The sequence below is a fragment of the Paroedura picta genome, chromosome 2, assembly GCF_049243985.1.
Source record: "Paroedura picta isolate Pp20150507F chromosome 2, Ppicta_v3.0, whole genome shotgun sequence".
Classification (NCBI taxonomy): Eukaryota; Metazoa; Chordata; class Lepidosauria; order Squamata; family Gekkonidae; genus Paroedura; species Paroedura picta.
In genome coordinates this window covers 171,786,399-171,808,151 of record NC_135370.1, presented here as the reverse complement: position 1 = coordinate 171,808,151, position 21,753 = coordinate 171,786,399, and the positions used below count along the sequence as shown (strand labels likewise).

The window sequence follows — 21,753 nt, the reverse complement described above, 5'->3', positions numbered from 1 at the left end:
ATGCTTCAGGCTGATCCTGCATGGAGCAGGGGGTTGGACCAGGTGGCCTGTCTGGCCCCTGCCAAATCTATGATCCTCCAGCTTTCCCGGGCATTCCATCTCAACATCCTGAAGTTTCTGAAAAGCTTCATCTTTCCCCTCTGCAGAATGTAGAAGCTGTCCTGCCATTCATGCAACGTGTTACAATGTGATGGCCAAAGAAAGTTGTGAGCTAAAATCTGGAAAAACTTGTTCATTGTGTTCTCTCTCCAGTGGTATTATCCTAAATGGAGTTCCTGAATCTAGATGGCCCAGGCTAGCTCGATGGCATCAGATGCTAAGCTGGGGGCCTGGAGAGTCCTTCGATGGGAGACCACCAAGCAAAGCCAGGTTGGGCAGCGGCAAACTCTGTTTGTCTCTTGCCTTCAAAACCCCATGTGGGCCACCGTATCTTGGCTACAACTTGATGTCACTTTCGACCACCGCCAAGTCCCTTCAAACAATCGGCCTCAGAAGGGTGTAGCTCAGCTTTAGATGGCACTGCTGATGTCTTGAAGTCTTAAGAATCCTAAACGGTATGCCAGTGACCATGCTTTCGATCCACTTGAAACACACTGATTTCTATTAAGAGTCAAAAAAGCATATCAGAAAGGGACCGGTTTTCAGAACTCTGGATTTTAGAGAGTCAAAGCCCATCCCCCTAAATCTGTGGCTCTCTTAACATGCGACCAGCTTCCAAAATCTCCTTGTCCGCCTCTCCAGGGAAGCGGTGGGAGGGACTGCTTGCAGATTAAAAGAGGACTTTAACAAAAAAAATAAAATAAATTAACGTTATTAGCTAACTTTTTTTTTTTAAAGCTTAAAATAGTTAACATTCAACGATCGTGAACACAAGCCCAGTCTCTGCGCGACGACGGGACGACGTGCGAATCGCGGGGTTTGCCGCTTGCGTCGGAGTCACGCTCTTTCTCCCCCTCCCCACCCACCCACCCACCCACGCTCGGGCTTTGCAATTAGGCTCGCCTTCCGCCGGGGAAGCAGAACCGAAGCGGGCGCCGTGCAGCGAAAAGCGAAGCGCCCAGCAGCCGCGCCCCTTTCAAACTTGGCCGAGTTTTCCCCCTCCGACTTCCGGCTGGAAATCTGGCCAGGGCTGAGCCGGAGCTGCAGAGGGCCGGTTTCGGAGCACCAAGTCTCCCAAGCAAGCATGCAACCTCGCCCACCCCACCCCCCAAGCGATCGTGCCACGCTTGCCGGATCGGGACCCGTGCGGGGAGCCTTCCCGCCGGGGGGCCAGGGGAGGGGCGCCAGCTGCGTGCCTTTACAACAGAAGCGCAGTGACTCAGGAGTGACTCACGTCCCCTGCGTGTCGCGCTTTGTCGCATCTCCGCTTTCCCCGAGCCGCGTCTGCGAGGGGGAGGTGGGCGCGCAGGCAGCGCAGGCGCTCCGATCCCAGCCTGGGATTTAAGTGATTTCTCCCCCCCTCCAAGCGTCCTAATGGGCGCGAAGGCCAGGGTGACTTGTCCGCGCTTTGCAAGCAACGCCGGGCGGGCGCAAGTCCGCAGGGCCGCCTGGGTTGCGCGCAATCCGAGGGAGAGCGGCAAGGGTCATCGATCCAATGGGAAGCCGGTGGAGATCTGGGCCCTGGTGAAACTTAGGAGCAGTTCCGCAGGGCCTGCCAAAGGGAGCTTCTTCGCCAGGCATTTGCTGCGGGCTGTCCATGGACTACAATTCCCATGAGCCCCTGCCAGCGAATGCTCATGGGAATTGTAGTCCATTGACAGCTGGAGGGCCGCAGTTTGACTACCCCTGATCTAAACCGATCACTTCCCAGTGCACACCCTCCCATGGAATCCACTGCCGTTTCGTCCAACCCTGGACACCCTCAGTCTGCAAGAGTCGATTTCATGTTGTCACCCTGGTTCTACTGTTCTATGACACTGTTCTTTTGTTATCACCGCATTGTTATTGTTCAACCAATAAGTTGTCTGTATTGTTGTCTGTTTTAGCTAAAGCGCCCTGAGTCTCAGGGGAGGGCGGTGTTATAATAAATATATATATGATGATGATGTTATCCCTTCAGTCGTGTCCGACCCTCGGCGATTCTATATAAATATAATAAAGAAATAAAAGGCCAACCCAGTCTGATTCCAGGGATGAGCTTTTGTGTGCAGGCACAACTCCTCAGAGGCAATGTTGTGGGGAGGAAGGAATCGGTTCATACTTCCAGACAAGTGTGAGCCTCAATGAACAAACAGCGCTTTTGCTTATATATTCCTACCGTTACGATGGTCAGTTCTTAGTCTGACGAAGAGTGCTTGCACCCGAAAGCTCACGCCTTGAATAAATCTTTGTTGGTCTTAAAGGTGCTACTGGACTCTTTTATAGCACTATGGAAATGGTTAAGGTGACCACAGTGTCCCACTTTTGGAGGGACATTTGGGGGTACCTGGCAAATTGTACTTATGTTGAAAATTTAAAATATATTACAATACTATTTTTGCGTTCTATGAAACTTTGTTGCTCCAAATAGACCAAATTTTTAATCAAGAACCACCCCCACCCCACCCCCATCAATGGTGTCCCACTTTACCAATGTTAAAATCTTAGGTTAAGGGATTCCAGAAATGGGGTTAAAAAAAAAAAGAATTTGGGGTTTGTTGGGCTTGAACCCAATTTGATTCTCATGCTATTCAGTCTCAAGGGAGCACGAATCCAAATGGCTGTTTATCCCCATTTATCTCTCGTATCTGTTAACCATTTTCGTGGCGCTGTATGTACATTTACTCACACTGCCTATCAGTATAGAATCATAGAGTTGGAAGGGGCCATACAGGCCATCTAGTCCAACCCCCTGCTCAACGCAGGATCAGCCCTAAGCATCCTAAAGCATCCAAGAGAAGTGTGAACTGATTACTTTCATTTCCGCATATTATACCTGACGAAGAGTGCTTGCACTCGAAAGCTCACGCCTTGAAGAAATCTTTGTTGGTCTTAAAGGTGATATTGGACTTGAATAAAATTTGGTCCTAAATTTGGCCTTTGGCTGGATGTTGCAGGGCAGCGGGTTCGAAAGCTGCGCCCTCAGGCCCTCTTAGGTTGGGGCCGCCATCTGCGCGGAGGACCCGGGAATCCCGGGCAACCTTCCCTGCCGCCTCCGCCAGCCACAGCCGCCCTCAGGTGCGCCGACAGGACTGGCCGCGCGGCTCTCCCAAGCCCCCCTTCGGAGCGGAAGAAAGAAAAAAAAAAAAAGAGGAGGGCGGGGGAAGGAGCGAAACAGAACGCCAGCGTCCCATTGGATCCCCGCCCGCCCCCTTTTCTTTCTTTCTTTTTTTTTCTTTTGCCCGAGGCCGCTTCCCCATTGGCGCGCGAGACGAAGCGGGGCCCGCGAGCGAGGCGACCAGTCAGAAATCGGTTGCTGGGCAGGGTGAGGCGGGGCTGGCCAATGGCGAGGGACGCCCGGGGCGGGAGGAGGCGAAGAGAGAGAGTGAGAGAGTGAGAAGATGCATCCCCGCACGCGCGCCCTCGCGCCGTTGGCCCCGCCCCAGCCTGTGGCGTTGGCTGCGCGTGCGGAGGAAGGGAGGAAGGGGGCGGGAGGAGGAGCAACGGCTCCTGTTGTTGTCGCCGGGATCCGGCGGCGGTGGGTGGGCGGGTGGGAGGCGCTCGCTGGTTCCCTCGCTGCCGCCTCCGCCCTCCCACTCCTTCCCCCCCCCTCCCTCCCTCCCGCCCGCCTTCCCCCGCAGCACGCAGACAGTCGTCTGTCCCAGCCCCTCCGCGAGGGAGCCTGGCTGGCTGGCTTGGGAGCCAGCCCGCGCAGCCCTGCGAGGGAGAGCGGCCGGGCGGAAGGGGGGCTGGTGGCGGCTGAGGAGGGCTCCTCGTCTCCCCGCGCTCCGCAACTCCCCGGCAGGTGAGCGAGAGAGACGGAGAGAGCGAGCGCGGTCGGCTGAGGGAGCCTGAGGGGAGAGACGGGGTCGGGATTGGGGGCTCGCTCGGAGAAGGGAGACCCTGGGGGGGGGGGGGTTGCCAGGTGAATCTGAGGGGCATGTGGGGTTGGGGGAGGGACCGCGGGAACTGGGGGTGGGGGGCTCGGAGGGGAATGGGGGTCCTAATGGCCGTGAGGGGAATGGGGGACACTCAAGGGGCTGTAGGGTGGGTGGGTGGGTGGGGGCATCCGACGGGCTCTAAGGTCAATGTTGGGGGACACTCGAGGGGCTCTAAGGTGAACGTGGGGGGGGCAACCCATGGGGCTCTAAGGTGAATATGGGAGGGAACCCCAACGAGCTCTGAGGTGAATATAGGGGGGGGCACTCGAGGGTCTCTAAGGTGGGTAGGGGGGGATTCCAACGAGCTCTCTAAGGTTAATATTGGGGGGGGGATTGTAACGAGCTCTAAGGTGAATATGGGGGGGGCCACTTGAGAGCCTGTAAGGTGAATGGGGGGAACCCATGGGGCTCTAAGGTGAATGTGGGGAGGAATCCCAACGAGCTTTTACTTGAATGTGGGGGGGGGGGCGACGCTCGAGGGGCTGTAAGGTGAATGAGGGGGAGGACCCATGGGGCTCTAAGGTGAATATGTGGGAGAGTCCCAGGCGGCTCTGAGGTGCATGTGGGGGGGGGGGGGTAATGGAGGTCTGTGCGGGGAATCCCCGTGGGCTCTTTAAGAGAATATTTGTGTGTGGTGGGGAGGTCCTGTGGTGACTGTGTGGCAATAGGAGCTGATTGAGCGGGGCTCTCTGTGGGTCGTCTGAGGGCCTGGGCAGGGTCGCCGATAGTGGCTGGTTGTGGTGCTGGGGGGATATGGAGAGGGGAGGCTTGGCGAGTGCCTGAGGCTGGGGCTGCTGCGAGGGGTGGAGTTGGTGAAGGTGCGGACTGAGGGGGAGGAGGATTTGGGCTGCAGAAGCAGGCAGTGTCTGCAGAGATTTTGGATCTGCTTGGTGGGGGGAGCAGGGTAGGTCCGTCTGCGGGGCCGTGAGGCTTAGTATAGGGGCTGTAGGCTAGCGTTTTTTTAATTACAATATACCTTTTTTTCTCTTCTGGCTCCAGGTTCAAAAACAAAGTCCGGTGAAAAATGAGTTATGGTTTTAAGTTGGATTGCTGATCTGTTTTTATAATGCCTTGTTTTTAATTGTTGGCTCCCTTGGTGGACCTCTGTATTCTGTGAATACAGAGATGCGAGATAAATGAAACTTCATTACTGCCCCCCAACAAAAAAGGCCTGCAGCTTAAATACCCCAAATAAAACAAACTTGCAGCACTTTCTAAGGATGGTGCCCTTCCTCCACTTCCTTAGAGAGACCATTCTACTTCGGAGGAAGGTTATCATATGGCAGGATATGATGGAAGAGGCCGAGCACTGCGGTCAATAAGATGGTGGGTGATAAGGACTAGGTCCGAGTAGGGTTTTTATGAGGTTTTAGGGGTGGGGGTTGCTGGGTGTGTCTTTTCATGAAGCTTTGGGAAGTTAGTTGACTAGGGATTGCTCAATGAAGTGATGATGCTGTGGTGGGCTTAGAATTGGAGGAGCGGCTAATCGGAAATGTGGGGCATGGGGGCTGCAGGCCTAGGCAACTCTTATAACATAAACATAAGTTTCTTGTTAGTGTCTCAGCATATAAGTGAGAGTACTTACAGAAATAATGGGGTTAGAATACAGAGAAAAAGATAGATGTTGCGTTTGAGGCCAGGTTTCGTTTGGTGGATGAAAACTGGTATTGGGGGGATAGTGATTGTCTTAAGGAAATTGGCACACTGATATCTTGGAGGAGGGAATGTTCAGCAGAGCTCCTGATTGATTTATTTTATTCCTTCTCTCCAGTTCTGTGCTTTTCAGCTAAACAACACTATGGAGCAGGTGATGCTAGTTTCCCTGGTGTAGTACAGTTTGGAACCCAAGTATCCCAATTTCAAATAAAACACTATACTGTGAGCACTGGGGTAATAATTTTTGAAAGGGGGGGTTCCCTTAAGGAAGTAGTTTCAGATGGGTGGCCATGTCAGTTTACAGGAGTAGATCAAAATTTGAGTTTGGTAGCATCTTAACAAAATTTTACAGGGTGTTAAAGACTCAATGCTCGATAAGTAAGGTTTGACTTTCTTAAGGATTTATGAGCCAGAGAATGCAGTAGGTGATCTGAGGTGGTGATAGAACAAAGTTTGAGTCAAATGACAACTTTTAAGATCAACCAAATTTAATTTAAGATGGGAGCTTTCATGTGCATGCTCACGTCTTCAGACCACTTGTGGTGCGCACAAAAACTCCCATCTTAAATAAAAATGTGTTTGTCCTAAAGGTCCCACAGGATTTTCTTCTGCTACTTCAGACTAATGTGGCTACCCACCTGGATCTACCTTTATGAGGTGGGAATAGTAACCATTAACTGGTTAAGTTAGGAATAACTAACAACAAAATGTGTGGGAGGTAAATAGGTCCTAAATTCACAAGTGGAAGCTATTTTCTAGCTTATCAGAGGTGCCGAGTTGGGATAGTGTAGATGGGAGATGTAGAATTGCACATAGAGAAAGGATGCCTTTTGTTTGTGCTGACTAGAAAAGGCTAGTAGGTACTGAAAAGCAGTTAGCTTGGAGCAAGTTATGGCAGAAGAAGCCTGGCTAAAGCTTTAATACAAAACTGGGGAGAAGGGCAAGGTATAAACATAAAAAAAAAATTAAAAGGGTTTTTCAGTGGGGTGGGTTGTTGTAAGTTCTGACAAAGTCTTGGAAGGAAGTTATGGATGTCTGATTCTTGGGGAAGAAAGGATTTGACTGGGGAGCCAGCCTGGTGTAGTGGTTAAGAGCGGCAGCTTATAATGTGGCGAGCTGTGTTTGGTTCCCTACTCCCCACACATGCAGCCAGTTGGGTCACCTTGGGCTGAGCAGTAATATCAGGGCCCTCACTGCCTGACCTCCCTCACAGAGGAAAGGGAAGGTGATTTGAAGCCGCTTTGAGACTTCTGGTCAAGAAAAGCGGCATATAAAAACCAGCTGTTCCTCCTCCTGGAGTTAAACGTTGGTAGAAGACGTTGATATGGACATGGATATTTTGCAGGGGGTTAGTAGCTCTAGGTGTGGAATCATGTTATTGAGAGATTGAGGCTACATGAAATAGTCTTGAGGGGAAAGGAGGAATATAAACTGCATCTGAGAAGTAGAAGCTGCAGAATTAAAGCAAAAAAAAAAATGCTGGATGAGACTTGGCTGGGCATGGCGAGATGTAGAACTGGAAAGTCTAGGTGCTCGGCCAACTGGGCACCCAGGAATTATTCATCTATTTACAGTTCTGGTGAGTTGATTACACAAGCACCAGATATTATTTGTTAAGGCAGACTTTCTCCACTTTTTTTTTACTGTCAAGGAACCCCTGAAACATTCTTCCATCTCTGAGAAACTCCAGGAGTGGTGCGATCATGCAGAATATGGTTGGGAAGCATAGCTGTGTACACGCCCACCAGGGGCTCCTCCCCACCCCCTCCAGGTCCACTGTTGGCCATTTTGGGAGGGGTGGTTGGGTTGACATGACCATATGTGGCTATATCACCTGATAAATATTTAACACATTTAAAATATATATAAAAATTGAATTAACCCCCACCCATTCTGGAAACCCTAGGGTTACATGAAACCCTGGCTAAGAACGCCTGGGTTAACAGAAGAGGGAACAGAGCTAGGGTTTTGGAGATCATAAAAGCTGGTGTGCAGATAAGTGGGTAAAAGTTATTATAGGGTCTAATCTTTGGGAAGGATATGTAGGCCTTGTTGACATTTAGGAGAAAAGCCCCTTTGAATTTGCTATCTAATTTGAGGTGGGAGAGTGAGGGATTGAATTTATGTGCTATTAAATGAAGGCAGAGGTGTTATATACACAACAGAACCAGGATGGTAAGAATCAAAGTATAGAACTGTGATTAAATTCGAAATTAAAAAGACTGGCTGTGTATGAAGAGATTTGGAAAGAGCATCATTTGGAAAATCTTGGAAGAGACGAAGTCAGGAAATGCTGTTTGTATGCCATTTGGAAGAGCGGGAGGAATTTTATTTATTTAGATTTTTATACTGACCCTTCCATACGGCTCTGTGCGATATAAAAAGGAGCAGGCTAGTTCAGATTTAGGGTTAGGCTTCTGTATAAGGGAAGTAGAATTTCTAAAATTGCAGCTACTGGGATTTGGAGAGGTTTCTGTGTCTGTTTGGAGTAAAGTAGAAATCTTCTGAAAGTGGAAGAATGCATGAAGTTGTTTTGAATGGTGGGACCAGGATAAATGGGCTTACGATGGAACATGTTAACTGGGCTAGGCTGTGGCCCAACTTCCATCAGAATTGTTCTTAATGTGCTATATGGGGTGAGTTGAGTGTATTTAGGTACTAAGGTGAAATCTTATGTGTTAGAGAACTAGATGGGAGTTTGGGAGAGGAGGATCTTGGTGAACCATGAGTGAGAAAATATGGTAGAACGTAGTGAATGAATTTGTAGCAGTGGCCATTCAGGTGCCTGTGAGAAAACTGAGTCTTTGAAGAGACTGTTTGGCAGAAGACAGTTGGCTGAAACTGTCTATTTTGTTATAGGTGTCAAAGGAAGAGAGAGAAGGAGAGTAACTTCTCCCTATCCAGAGCAAAAATGTTATTGCAAGCTTCTGCCTTGCTACCGTGGGAGGTGCAGGCAGTGGCTTTCAGGAAGTTCTGTCTGGTTTCTCTTTGTGCAGGCTATATGGAAGCTTGACTCCCTTGGGTTTTACTCTTGTAGGAAGCAGAATGTAAAGGGAAGAGACTCTCCTGCTACTCTGGTACCATGTTTCAGAATTTATGAACACTTAACTGCATTAATGGTCCCTTCAAGAGAATACACTAATTGCAGTGAATGCCGAAGTGCTTTATATCTGTATCATGTGCGTCAAGACTTCCGCATTTCCTATGAAGAGCAAGGCTTTGATCTGATCTTAATCATTTATATGATATATAATTTCTGTTCACAGGAGTCCTGACGTTTATAAGCAAGGACTAGAATATGTTTCATTTCTGAAACTTAAACTGTTACTGTTCTATCCACCACATGTAGACATATTTAAACAAAAAAAATAACATAATCCAAGAACATTCATTCCAACCAAGCAAGTAATAGAAGCAGCAGCAAGAGTAAAACCAGTGAGCTTTGCCTATATGCTCCCGAAGTGCACTGGGTTATATTTTGGGGTCAGCTCTATGTGCCTGTTTTTTTTTTTGGGGGGGGGGGAGGATCATGCTTTTAGCTACCATTTTGCCTGCTTGAGTACTTTAGTCATGTGTTGAGAAGTTTACTTGAGTTGCTGTTAATGATCTGCAATGAGATCTTTCTGAAAATGAAGTATGAGTCTGTCAGCAAATGATACCACCATTTTCCCTTCCATCTTCTATGGTAGCCTTATGTGAAAACACCTGCTTTTCTAGCACTCTTTAGAAATGCCCCCAGGACCAAAGTTCTCCCTTGTTGCATTTGATCTGTTGTGCTGCTTTGCTTATGGAGAGCTCTTTCTAGTAGTACTGTTTTGTCAAAGCACTTTTGAAATTTTCATTCTGAAGAAAAGGGGTTTCCAGTGATTATGTGTTATGCTGATTTCTCCTCAGGTGGCTACCAGTTGTCCCTTAGCATGTAATTGAGTGATAAAAGTGCACATGCAGTACCCATAGCAAAGCACAGTATAGGGCTGGAAAGACTGCATGCGTGGCCGGTAGCCTTCTAATGCTTAAACAGAGGTGAGAATATATTGTACAGGTAACATAGTCCTGTGCTGTTCTAAGCACAAACTAGTGCTGCTTAGATTGGTCTTCATGCCTAGTCTGTCACTTGCAGAGTGTCTGTACCTATAGGAGAACCGTACATGGGTACTGGGATACTTATTTAGAACAATTTTAGTCTGTTGTACAAATAGATAATGTTCTAGCACAGTTCACTTAGAAAGACATGACAGAGCTCAAACAAGAAAATTGTTAGTCCCCTCGACTACAAAGCTCGAATATGAAATGCGAGGAAAGCAAAAACAGAATTGTAATATAATGAGAGAATCCTGGTTGTAGAACCCTTATTTGTTGCCTAAACAGGATACAAATGGTGAAGCTAAGCTAAAGGGAAGTCTTACCATGTTTATCCTGGAGTGAAAAGTCAGATTCAATGCAGTCTGTGACAGGAGAAGGAAAAAATGGTCTGGAGTGGGGAAATCCTCTGGAACAATGGCCAAAAAACTGAAACCCAACTCCAGAGCTGGGGATCCAGGAGCTAAAAAAGGTGTTTCAGTGATTTCAGCAGTGGTAAAGCAAACTGCAAAGCTGAGGAAGGACGTTCACAAGCAGAATGTACTTATCATTGGAGGGCCTCGAGAAGGCCTGTTGAAATGACTATACTTCAATGGACAAAAACTCCAGTTGTTAGCTCAGTTTTGTTTAGTATCCACATAGAGATTGGCTCAAATGTTCAAGGGGTTCCTATTGATGCATTTGAATTTTGGGGCGAGTGCAGATGGATGTACATTCCACGGGAGTATGACCATCCATAGATGGCCTCGCTAGGTGGGATGAGCACAGTGTGAAAATATAGGTGGGATGGTTTCAGGTGGGTAGATTAAAGCCCCTTTCTCAGATAGAATTGCTATATGGGAATGTTATAGAAACCATTATCATCAGTAATTGGAACCGCTCTTGTTATCGTTGTTACTCAGTGCTATGAATTATACTCCAGTTAGCTCCACGTTCTATGTAAACCTCCCTGAGCCGAAAGGGTAGGTGGTATAGAAACATAATAAGTAGAGAGGTATAGTAGAGCTGCTTCAGTAGCAAACAGACAATCTTGGGTAGATTCAACTAAGGCTGAGCAGTTGCTTGATGATCTTCCCTGGGCAAGTGATTGAATTAGGAGGTAAGGCTGTGTTGGGAAGAGGGCTCTCAGGTTTCTGATTATTGGTTAGCAAACTTGAATTAATTACTTATGGCCATGCGGGTGAGCTCAATCTGGAGACTTCAGGCAGAAGGCCTATTGGATCACTGTGCTCCTTGGATCCATTCCAGTTGTTGGGCTACTCCTATGAGCATTGGGTCACTTGTTTTGATATGAAACTGGGCATTTTTCTACAGGCCTCTGGCAGCCGTCATGGGGTACATCCTCATACTTCTCGATCTGTCAGCTGCATTTGATGTGGTCGACCACGAGCTGCTAGCCTGCCGCCTCACTAGTTTGGGGATTGGGGGGACAGCCTTACAGTGGCTGGTCTCCTTTATCCAGCGCCAGTCACAGAGGGTGGCGGTGGGGGTAGACCGACATCTAGCCTATGCTGAGGCAGCTGCATTGGTTACCAATTGGCTTCCAGATCAGGTTCAAGGTTTTGGTTCTAACCTTTAAGGTCATCTGTGGCCAGGGCCCTGCTTATCTGGAAGACTACTTGTCTCCTTATACCAGCCCCCCTCACCGTAGGGCTCTTTGCTCTGCGGGTATGAATCTGCTGATGGTCCCTGGCCCCAAGGAGACTCGACCAGGGCCTTTTCCAGTCGTGGCCCCGACCTGGTGGAATGAACTCCCGGAAGAGCTGAGGGCCCTGACAGAGCTGTCATCGTTCTACAGCAGGGGTAGTCAACCTGTGGTCCTCCAGATGTCCATGGACAACAATTCCAGTGAGCCTCTGCCAGTGTTTGCTGGCATGGGCTCATGGGAATTGTAGTCCATGAACATCTGGAGGACCACAGGTTGACTACCCCTGTTCTGCAGGGCCTGTAGACAGAGCTCTTCCACCAGGCATTTGGTTGAGGCCAGGCTGGGAAGATCAGGTCCCTCCCTATATAGGCCTTGTGGGGACACTGCCTTTGATATCTGGGAATAGTCTTTCTCCTGAGGATGATGGTGGCTATTGTGGATGGATTGGGGATGGGGTGTAAAAACCCACCCCATCCCCAATCCATCCCCAATCGCCACCATCATCCTCAGGAGACAGACTACAATCTGCTTTCCTGCCATCTTGGTTATTGTTATTGTTGAGGGGTCATATTGTATATTTATTATGTCATATTGTATTTTAATCTTTGATTATAAACTGCCATGAGCCGGGATGGTTTGGGGAGTGGTGGGGATAAATAAAAAAATATAAATAAATAAATAAATAAATAAATAGACATCTGAACTGATACCTGTAAGCAGCAGCATTGGTCCGAAGTAGAAAATTATGCACAACAGTTATCAAATATTTATTTGCGAGGCTTACAGAAATAATCATAATGTTCAAGCCCATTGTGTTAGCAATCATCCTTATAAAACGTTATAGTAACCAACTGTTTGTCTAATTCTTCCCTGAAGTTGCATCACTCGGCTGAAAGGAGTACTGTGGCAGTTACCAGAGCTGTCCTTGAACGCTGATTTGGATGAACCCACCCTGCATCATATCTGAACTATTCTGGCCTTTTATTTTTTAAGGGTAAGGTGTTATCTTCTTCAAAGTTCTTGGGCTTAACAAACATAACAGAGTCCATCTCTGTAGACTGTTCAGCTGTTACAATAGATGGGAGTAGAAGCTTAACCTGTTGTTATTTTCCCAGCATTAATTTATCTTCACAGATCGCCAAACAACCATCCCTCTAACTCTTATATGAACCATTGTGAATCAAAAAAAAGATATCTCAAAACTTTAGTAGTGTCAGAGGGAAGATAACTACCAGCTTCCCTTGGTTCCTTGCAAACAAGAGATGGAATATTAAGAGTGCCAGCTATTAATGGTACAAAGAAGATGCAAAAGTGTTGTTGTATTCTACAAGTAAATATACCCAGTACTCGAGAGAACTGCAAATTTCTACACACTGATACCTTAGAACAGTGGTTCTCAACCTTGGGGTCGCGATCCCATTTGGGGTCACTTGGCCCCTTACCCAAGGTCTCCAGGTTGCTGGCTGCCGCAGCAGGCGGCAGTGTGTGGAGGCGGCAGCGGAGCCATGGCAATGGCCGCCTTTGTGCCCCCTTGATTGTTGTGCACCTGTGCACGAACACACACATCGCCTGCGCATGCACATGCTGCCACTACCACTGCCAAAGTTGGGGTCTCAGCACAGGTAGAGTTGAGAACCGCTGCCTTAGAACATGTGTCTTAATTTTTGCCATTTCGGGATTAATTGAAATTAAAAGCAAATTTTAAAGAAAATCACATCTTGTGTCTGTGAGAAGTAGCCACTTTCCAACCAAGATTTTCTAAACATGGAATTTCTTGTCGCTGCCTTGTAAACTGTCTTCTTGTGACCTCTGTCAGCATGTCACCAAAGAAATACTGTAGCTTGCATCCCGCAGCCTTTTCTGTTGGCTGTGTATGTGGGGTTCCCAGGTGCTCTGGCACTCGGGTATTGACTAGGGGTGTGCATGGGGCTAAACTGAGCTGAAAAAATACCTGAAAAATACCTTACTGGTATTTCTTTGGTATTATTTACACCAATTACAGATTCTCTGATATTATTGGCTAGCCGTATAGCTAATAAAAACCGGATTCTTTTGTGCTGCAAGTGAAGCCCTTCCAGCCAGATCAGCAGTGGTGGTGGGAGCTGCCAGCTCCAAACTACTTGGACTAGGCCTGCCTGAGCTAAGGAGTTACCCCAGATCAGCTAGGGGAGCATGGAGCTCTCAGCCCCCACTGCCCCTGCTGATCCCCTCGTGTCTGTCTACATGTGGTGGTGAGTGACCTCTTTGCCACACGCCGATCCTGGGGACAGCTTCTGTAATGTGGTAAACTTCTCTGCAGGAGAAGGCAAGCCAGTCAATTAGCAGGCTGGCTTTTCCGGATTTTTGAGTCTATTGCCCCCTTCCCCCCGTCCAAAAAATAAATAAATCAGGATTTAAAAAACAAAACAAAAACCTTGGTTCTTTCAGAAATACTGAAATTATTTCAGGTCTGAGCCAGGCAAAAATATTTTTTGCACACCCCTATTACTGACTAAATATGGGCCTATTGAATTTTGGTGAATTTGTTATATAGTGTGCTGTCAAACACTGCACTGAGCCAGGCACAAGACTCGTATCCTCCACCCAGTGGTTTGTTCTGAACCGAGGAAAGTTGGATCCTGGGTTTGAGGGGCCTCTGTGAAGTAATCTGCTTTCACTATGGTCAGGAAGGGCAGAATGCAGAATGCAGAAGACCTGTGGGGATTGTTGCATCAAGCCTACATTAACTTTTCTTACATTCTGAACCTGTATATGGTCATTTTATTAAACAAAGTAGCTTGACAATTGGCTTGTTCTGTGCGTTCCAATACATTCTTCTAAGCTTTAAGCATACTTTGGTTAAGTGGATATCCAGTTCAAAATTCACAGTAAGCACAGACACCATTTCCTGAAATTTTGAAACGGGGGGGGAGGGGGTCTGGTTTTCCTGTTGTATCTCTCCCCCACCCCCAGGGGTGGGGTGCTGAAAACTTTGATGAAAAATTTGAAATATATGCAATATTATCTAGCTTCAGCTTATTGTGCATCTTGGTTTTCTTCCAACCCATGTATTTTGCAGAAAGACCATGTGGCAGGGGTGGTTTGATCTTTCTATAGTTTGAAGGAAATACTTGATGACCCCCTGCTGTCTGCCCAGATGAGTTTTTATCCTATATTATCTACACCTGGGGTAGTCAACCTGTGGTCCTCCAGACGTTCATGAACTACAATTCCCATTGTAGTGGGAATTCCCAGCTCATGGGAATTGTAGTCCATGAACATCTGGAGGACCACAGGTTGACTACCCCAGATCTATACTGTGAGTGACATACCCTCCTGAAATATCACCTCATAAATCCTCTAATGAGAAGTAGACATCCATATTCCTACAACACTGCTCCGACATCTGTTGAGCAGCCAAAATTACCAGATAACTGAAGCCACCACCAGATTTATCTACTTAACCTTGTTCAAATACGCTAAAGATGTATAGCGAATTTGAGTTTTTGCTTGAATGATTTTAGCACACTTTGAACACTAATATATCTATGTTTGGTTAATGCCAATAAAGGCATTTGATTTGATCCTATATTATCAGAGGATGCCTTGGAGGTTATGGTGGATGTATTGAAATTAAATATGAAACGTAGGTGCAGAGGGTAGCCATGCAGGTCTACAACTGAAGAGCTAGATTAGAGTCTAGTAGCCCCTTAGAGACCAGCAATATTTGGGGGGGGGTAATAATATTTTAAGAGTCAATGCTTCCCTCATCAAATGCAAGTAGGAAAATGTAGAAATCTAATATTCAGATAATAAAATTGTCCCCAGTAGCAAGGTAATTCTAATCACTAAGGGCTTGTCCCCACCACAGACTGAAATGGTTCAGTAGTAATTCATTATGAGCCTTTTTAGGCCAAGCCTGCAGAGTATAAATATATTAAATGTAAGAAATACTTGGGAAAGGATTAAGGAGCAGTCTTGGCGTAGGACGCAACAGACATTTGTTTCTAAAAGGCTGGCAAGTGGTTTGAAGGAGACTTTCTTGCCCTAATGCAGATGCTCTTTTTATTGCATTGTGGCCTCTGATGAAACAGGTTTAGCAGGCCTTTCCGACAGTACTAAAAAAATACAAATACAAAAAATGCAAAAACTCTTGGCTACAAGTGTACGTACCATTATGAGCACTAGTCCTTCCCTTTTAAACTGCTTTTGACTATTTGTAAAAAAAACAGGGTTGTCTATTCCTAGCCAGCACTCTTCTACTCAGAACTGTCTGGTGCCCTCACCAACCAGTCCTAGGGTGCCTGTGTGATGTTTTTGCAGTGATCTGTTGCTATTAATGCAGCGCTTGCAGCTCCTTTAAGCATCAGGAATAGATCAAGGTAGGGCATGTTGCAGTTATCTAGACCTGAGGAGGTTCCTGAGGCCGGCTAGTGAATGGCGCAGGGCCTTCTAAGTTGGGAGTAATTGGTCATTGGGAGATACAGCACCTGAGACTTCAAGCAAAACATTTCAGTAAATAAGGTGTGTATTAACTTACGTTGATGACTGATGAGAAACGAGGCTTACTGTGAAATTGCTCAACATGTGTCTACTCATTCAGAATAGCCATTTCCTGTTGAAGTCCTGGCGTTGGTAAACAACTTGTGCGCATACCCTAGTGCAGCATCGTGAAAGCCAGAAAATACTCAAGTGATATCCTGTGTTTGATCATTTTTTTCTGCGGCTGAGATAGAAGCCTGTAGCTCTTCTTGATAACTGATCTAGGGCCAGGTTACAGTTTGTCAAATAACTAAAAATAACTTTAAAAACAGAGCGGGGGAAATTGTTGCTGAGCTTGTGTACTAATGCTTCCAGTATCGTTCACTAGTTATTCAAGACTTTCATTTTATATTTATTTATATTTTTATACCGCCCTTCCCTACGGCTCTTTTGAGCATTCACATAGACTGTGAATCGTCTTGAGAGCTTGTGGTTCTTTGGAAGCTCTAAAGATGGTTGAAAACTCGAGACTGTCATTTGAATCTTACCTTGCCCAAGGCTACAGTAGGCACTTAATGCTAAGATATTTCCCTCACCTTCCATCTCCTGTTTTTCGCATGGTACTGATTTTACCTTAAAAGAGCTGTTCTGAGGGTAACCAAGATGAAGGCTGCAGAATACTCTGGAGCACAGCGTCTGCACTACATCTGTTTGGCTAGTAAGGCAAATGAAGTAGGCGTCTACGTTTTACAGTGAAATTGTGAGACCTTCTTAACATTCCAATAGAGACCTATTCAAGCATAAGCATTTTGCTCTTTAAATCTACAGAGTTATAGCCAATGTATTGTACCAGTTGAAGCATCACATAAATCAACAGCCACTTCTCTTTCAACCCAGTCTAAGCACATTGATTTCAGTGAGGAAGCCATAAGCCTGCATAGGAGTATGCTTTTTACTGCTGTTTTATGTTTTCCTCCAAGGAGTCTCAGCAAGCTTATATGTGGTTCTGAGGTGACCTTTGGCCCCGCTAAGGAATAGCCTCTTTGGCTTTAGCAGAGTTCCAGATAGTCGAGTCATCTTCTGTGCTCCAGGCAGAAGCACTGCTAAAAAAGCTGTGGTCTAATTCAGTGGTCCGCAACCTTCTGGCTGCCGTGGACCACTGCTCCGGAGTGAGGGGAGAGGGTGGTCCGGGACCCCGCGCAGACGCGGCAGCCCCAGCGCAAATGCGCATGCGCGCACTGCCGTTTGCACCCAGTAGGGGCACAAACGCGCGTGCGCGGCAGTCCACGCATGCGCGTTTGCGCCGGCGGCTGCGGCTCCCTCTCCCGGCCTCTCTGGGCCGCCAGCAAATCGGCCGCCAAAGCGGCCGATTAGCTTGCAGCTCGGCAAGCTTCTCTTCTCCCCCCTCCCGAAACAAGAAACTTGCCGGGCCGCGAGCTAATTGGCCGCTTTGGCGGCCAATTTGCTCGCGGCCTGGTGAGCTTCTCACTTCGGGGGGGGAAGAGGGAGCTGCGGCCTGGCACCAAGGCCTTCGCTGCCCGGCACTGGGCCGTGGCCCGCGGGTTGGGGACCACTGGTCTAATTGTTCTGAAAATTGCAAGATCAGAACAGGGGTCCATTTAAGCCAGCGTCCGGCTTCATACAGTAGTCAGCAAGGTGCCTCGGGCCAAATCCTCCCCCTGTTGTTACCGCCCCCCCCCCAGCACTGCTACTCAGAAAGCTATTGTTTCTAAACATGGTTCCATTTAATTGTGACTAATAACGATCAACTAACTTGGCCCCCTATTTTTACTAATGAACTATTTTCTTCTGTCTCTGTTTAAATTCATTGGGTGTCTTGAGTTTTAGTTTGGTGTAGTGGTTAGGATTGTGGACTTCTAATCTGGCGTGCTGGGTTCAATTCTGCACTCCCCCACATGCAGCCATCTGGGTGACCTTGGGCTCCCCATGGCACTGATAAAACTGTTCTGACCAAGCAGTGATATCAGGGCTCTCTCAGCCTGACCTCCCTTCACAAGGGTGTCTGTTGTGGGGAGAGAAAAGGGAAGGCGACTGTAAACTGCTTTGAGACTCCTTTGGTTAGAGAAAAGCGGCATATAAGAATGAACTCTTCTTCCTCCTCTTCCTCTTCTTGTATTATGGCAGAGAGAGAGAATAAGTTTTGTCTGCATTTTCCACCCAGTTTATTATTTTATAAACCTCTATCACCCAGTCAACTTTTTCTAATTTAAACTGTGGAGGTGAAGGCAAGAAAGATCGATTGAATAGCCACCTAAAAATCCCCCAGACCATGCTCCCACGTCATCACGGTGATGCTGTCAAATTTGGGCTTAAAATGTGGGGGAGATGGTGCTTGTTCTCTTAAATTCCTGTTAAAAATAGGTAACAAGTACTCCAGGATCTGCAGTAAGGCATCACGTATCCCCGGCTATGACTGCAAACAGTTATAAATGCTTTAGAACACTGAGGTTTGAAAATAACCTGAAATGGCTATTCATACTTTCAAAGACTACGTGTCAAAACTTTGGCCTACTATGGCAGCTGCTGGAGCTGACTGTTTGAAATATAAAAAATAGTGTGGTTTAATTCCTGTGAGCCTGTAAATCGTGTACACAGTATTCACTTATGCACACTATTTGTCCACCAATACTGGATGTTCTTTTGGGCAAATCCAAAGAGTCATTAAGAGGTTTTAGAAGTTTCACATCTTATTAATGAGTAACCAAGTAGTGAAGGGCCAGACTGGGCTTGATAGTGTCCTCCACTGTCACCAGTTTAATGCCATGTAAGAATGCCAGCAGGGCCTCTTGTGGCGCAGAGTGGTAAGCAGCAGAAATGCTGTCTGAAGCTGTCTGCCCATGAGGTTGGGAGTTCGATCCCAGCAGCCGGCTCAAGGTTGACTCAGCCTTCCATCCTTCCGAGATTGGTAAAATGAGTACTCAGCTTGCTGGGGGGCAAATGGTAATGACTGGGGAAGGAAATGGCAAACTACCCTGTATTGAGTCTGCCATGAAAACGCTGGAGGGCGTCACCCCAAGGGTCAGACATGACTCGGTATTTGCACAGGGGATACCTTTACCTTTTAAGAATGCCAGCAGGGCCCAACCCTGATCACAACAGCAGTATGGCAGTTTTTGAAACACTTTTTTCGTCTCCCCCCCCCCCCCCGTGCCTTTTTAATTGCCCACATGATCTTGTCACCACCTGGTGGCTCTTTTAGTGTTTTAAAAGAAGTGTGTGTGTATGTGGGGGGGCATCATGCAGATCAGGATTGTGTCCTCATGGTATTTTTTAGATGACTCTAAAATGGTGGCATCTTTGTGCTGGCCACAAAGCCTCCATCACAGCTGTTGTTGTTAGTTGTGAAGTCGTGTCCGACCCATTGCGACCTCATGGCCAATGATCCTCCAGGCCTTCCTGTCCTCTACCATTCCCCGGAGTCCATTTAAGTTCGCACCTACAGCTTCAGTGACTACATCCAGCCACCTCATTCTCTGTCGTCCCCTTCTTCTTTTGCCCTCAATTCTCCAGGGAGCCCTTCCTTCTGATGAGGTGGCCAAAGTATTTGAGTTTCACCATCACAGCTAGTTTTGCCCAAAATTATTATTGTTTCATTCTAGTTTGAATCTAAACTTCCGGCACCACAATTTCTCTTTCCATATTGAAATGATGGCTTCTAACTAAAAGAGTCAGAGGGCAGTCCTTTTCCCTCTCTTTTCTTAGGTCCTTCAATATCATCTTGGTTGGAACTTTTCAAGACTTTAAATTGTTCAGTTAACGGATCAGTTGTCGGGTTGGTAACTGATTTTAGCAAAACTCAATCAGCTCTAGTTTTGCATGGAAACAGAGCAAGGCAATTGCAAGCTTATCGCCATTGGTTCTCCACAAAGGGCTTTGTGGAAACAGAATAGGAAATGTAGCTAGGAAAAAGCAATGGGAGGCTTTGGCTTAACTATTTTCTTTTGCGTGAATACTGTTCTCAGTCCTCACTGGGTGTATGTACATTGCACTGGCAGCTGCTCCTCTGTACCATCAGTTGCTGTGACAGATAGAACAGGTGACTCCTTGGATGATGGCTCAGGAATTACATTGCGGCCTCTTTGGCTGGTGGGGTGGAGAAATTTGGGTTAACCCTTCTGATGTCTTGCAGTGATCACTCTTGGCTGACAGCTGCAAACAGGGCTCTGTTAATATGCAGTTGATATGATAGTCCCAAAGTGATAAGCCTATTGCTTAGTAGACTTTGCATACATTTTATTGATCATGATCTTCTGCAAAGATCTAGAATCACCATTCTACCTGACTAAATTGTCACACAATCACTGCAAATAAGAACCTAAGTGAAAAAGAAATATTGTTTTTTATACCCCACTTTTCACTGCCCAATGGGGTCTCAAAGCAGCTTACATTCGCTTTCCACTCTCCACAACAGGCAGCCTGTTAAGAAGTTAGTTTCATTTTTGTGTCTGCAGCATCTTGCCTGAGCAAAACAAGGAAGTATTCATCTTAGCTGTCCTAAAGCCCACCATGTAAAGCAGCAGTTCTCAGGGGAAATGATCTGTGTGACTAGTATAAAAGCCTGTTTTAAAAAATGAGCTCTAGAAAGTGGTGCTGGGCAGGAGGGTGGCCCTGCGTGTAAACCAGACTGGCGCAGCACTGCCGAGGGTGGCCAGCCACCCTCCCCCACTCTTTAGTAGGCAGGAGGGCTCTTGCAGAGTGGGCTGGTCCAGAGCATGGGCAACTAGCCTCCCCTGCTCCCTGGTGGGCATGGGGCCTGGGAGCACAGCAGCCCAGCCATGGAAGCTGGGCCACAGGGTTGGCACTGTGGGCTTGCTTCCCCTACCCCCACCAGACAGGGAGCCTGGGAGTACAGTGGTCTAGCCTAGCGATCCCCAACCTGTGGGCCGCGGAACCACATGTGGTCCGTCAACTAATTGGAGGTGGGCCGCAAAGGACGCCTCCCCCCCCCCCCGTCCCTTTACAACACACTTCAGGTGTCATTGTCTCCCATCACTCCCAGATGGGACTATCTCGTTGCAGAGAAACAAGCTCAGGGTTCCCATTGATTTGTCATTGTCATGAGTTAAAATTTCCATGAAAATAAAATGTTCCTTATGTTCATTGTTGTGGCGTGTCTGTATCTTATTTTGAAGGGATGTCTAAACATTACCATAGCGATCAGAGAGCGTTAGGGCAGTGGTTGAGAGTAGAGGAGTAAACTACCCCCCCACCACCACCGGGCCTCAGTAAAATTGTCAAGTGTTGAGTGGTCCCCGGTGATAAAAAGGTTGGGGACCACAAAGGAGCTGGGCCACCAGCTTACCTTTCTGCCATCTCTTCCTCCTCCCCGCCAAGTGCCCAAAAGTGACACAAAGGAGGAACAATTGAATGGAGGCTGGGAAGACCTGTGATTGGCTTTCAGTGGGGCAGTGCCCTCTCCCTGTTGTATTTATGTCTCCCACTGAGGACCAATTAGGGCACGTGTCATCCGCACACAAACCGGGTACTACAAGGGCTGCAGACAGATTTGGAGATCACTCGTAACTTGGGAAAACTACCAGGCACTACTAGGAGGGTAGACTCTGTGGCACCGGATACAGTCCTGCCTGGCTTGAATATCTGAATCCCTTTGCTTGCAGCAGCCTTCCCCCCAGCCATTTTCTGCCAGCAAGCCTCTGAGAAGAAATTCGGGGGTGGGGGGAGGAGGTGGGGGCAGTGCAGCAGATTCAGCTAGTCTCTCCCGTGCTTTTGTGAATTCAACAAGGCCATTGCAGATCAGACAGATGAGCAGAAAGCCACTCTGTCCTCCAGAGAAGAAAATTATATAATACAGTAATCCGTCTGGGGTTTTGGTGTAACCCTGGTTGGGAATGGCTGCTCTGCAGGAAG

The 21,753-nt window shown here is 47.3% G+C and overlaps 1 protein-coding gene across 1 annotated transcript in view; it reads left to right on the top strand.

Annotated features, from left to right (window-relative positions):
* Positions 1-3,619: 3,619 nt before the first annotated feature.
* LOC143830810 (SERTA domain-containing protein 2-like) overlaps positions 3,620-21,753 on the top strand; it is a 28,441-nt gene continuing 10,307 nt past the window's right edge. Inside the window, exons 1-2 of the mRNA XM_077323855.1 lie at positions 3,620-3,883; positions 12,280-12,397. The gene's annotated coding sequence lies outside the window, so the exon portion shown is untranslated. The remainder of the gene's footprint in view (positions 3,884-12,279; positions 12,398-21,753) is intronic.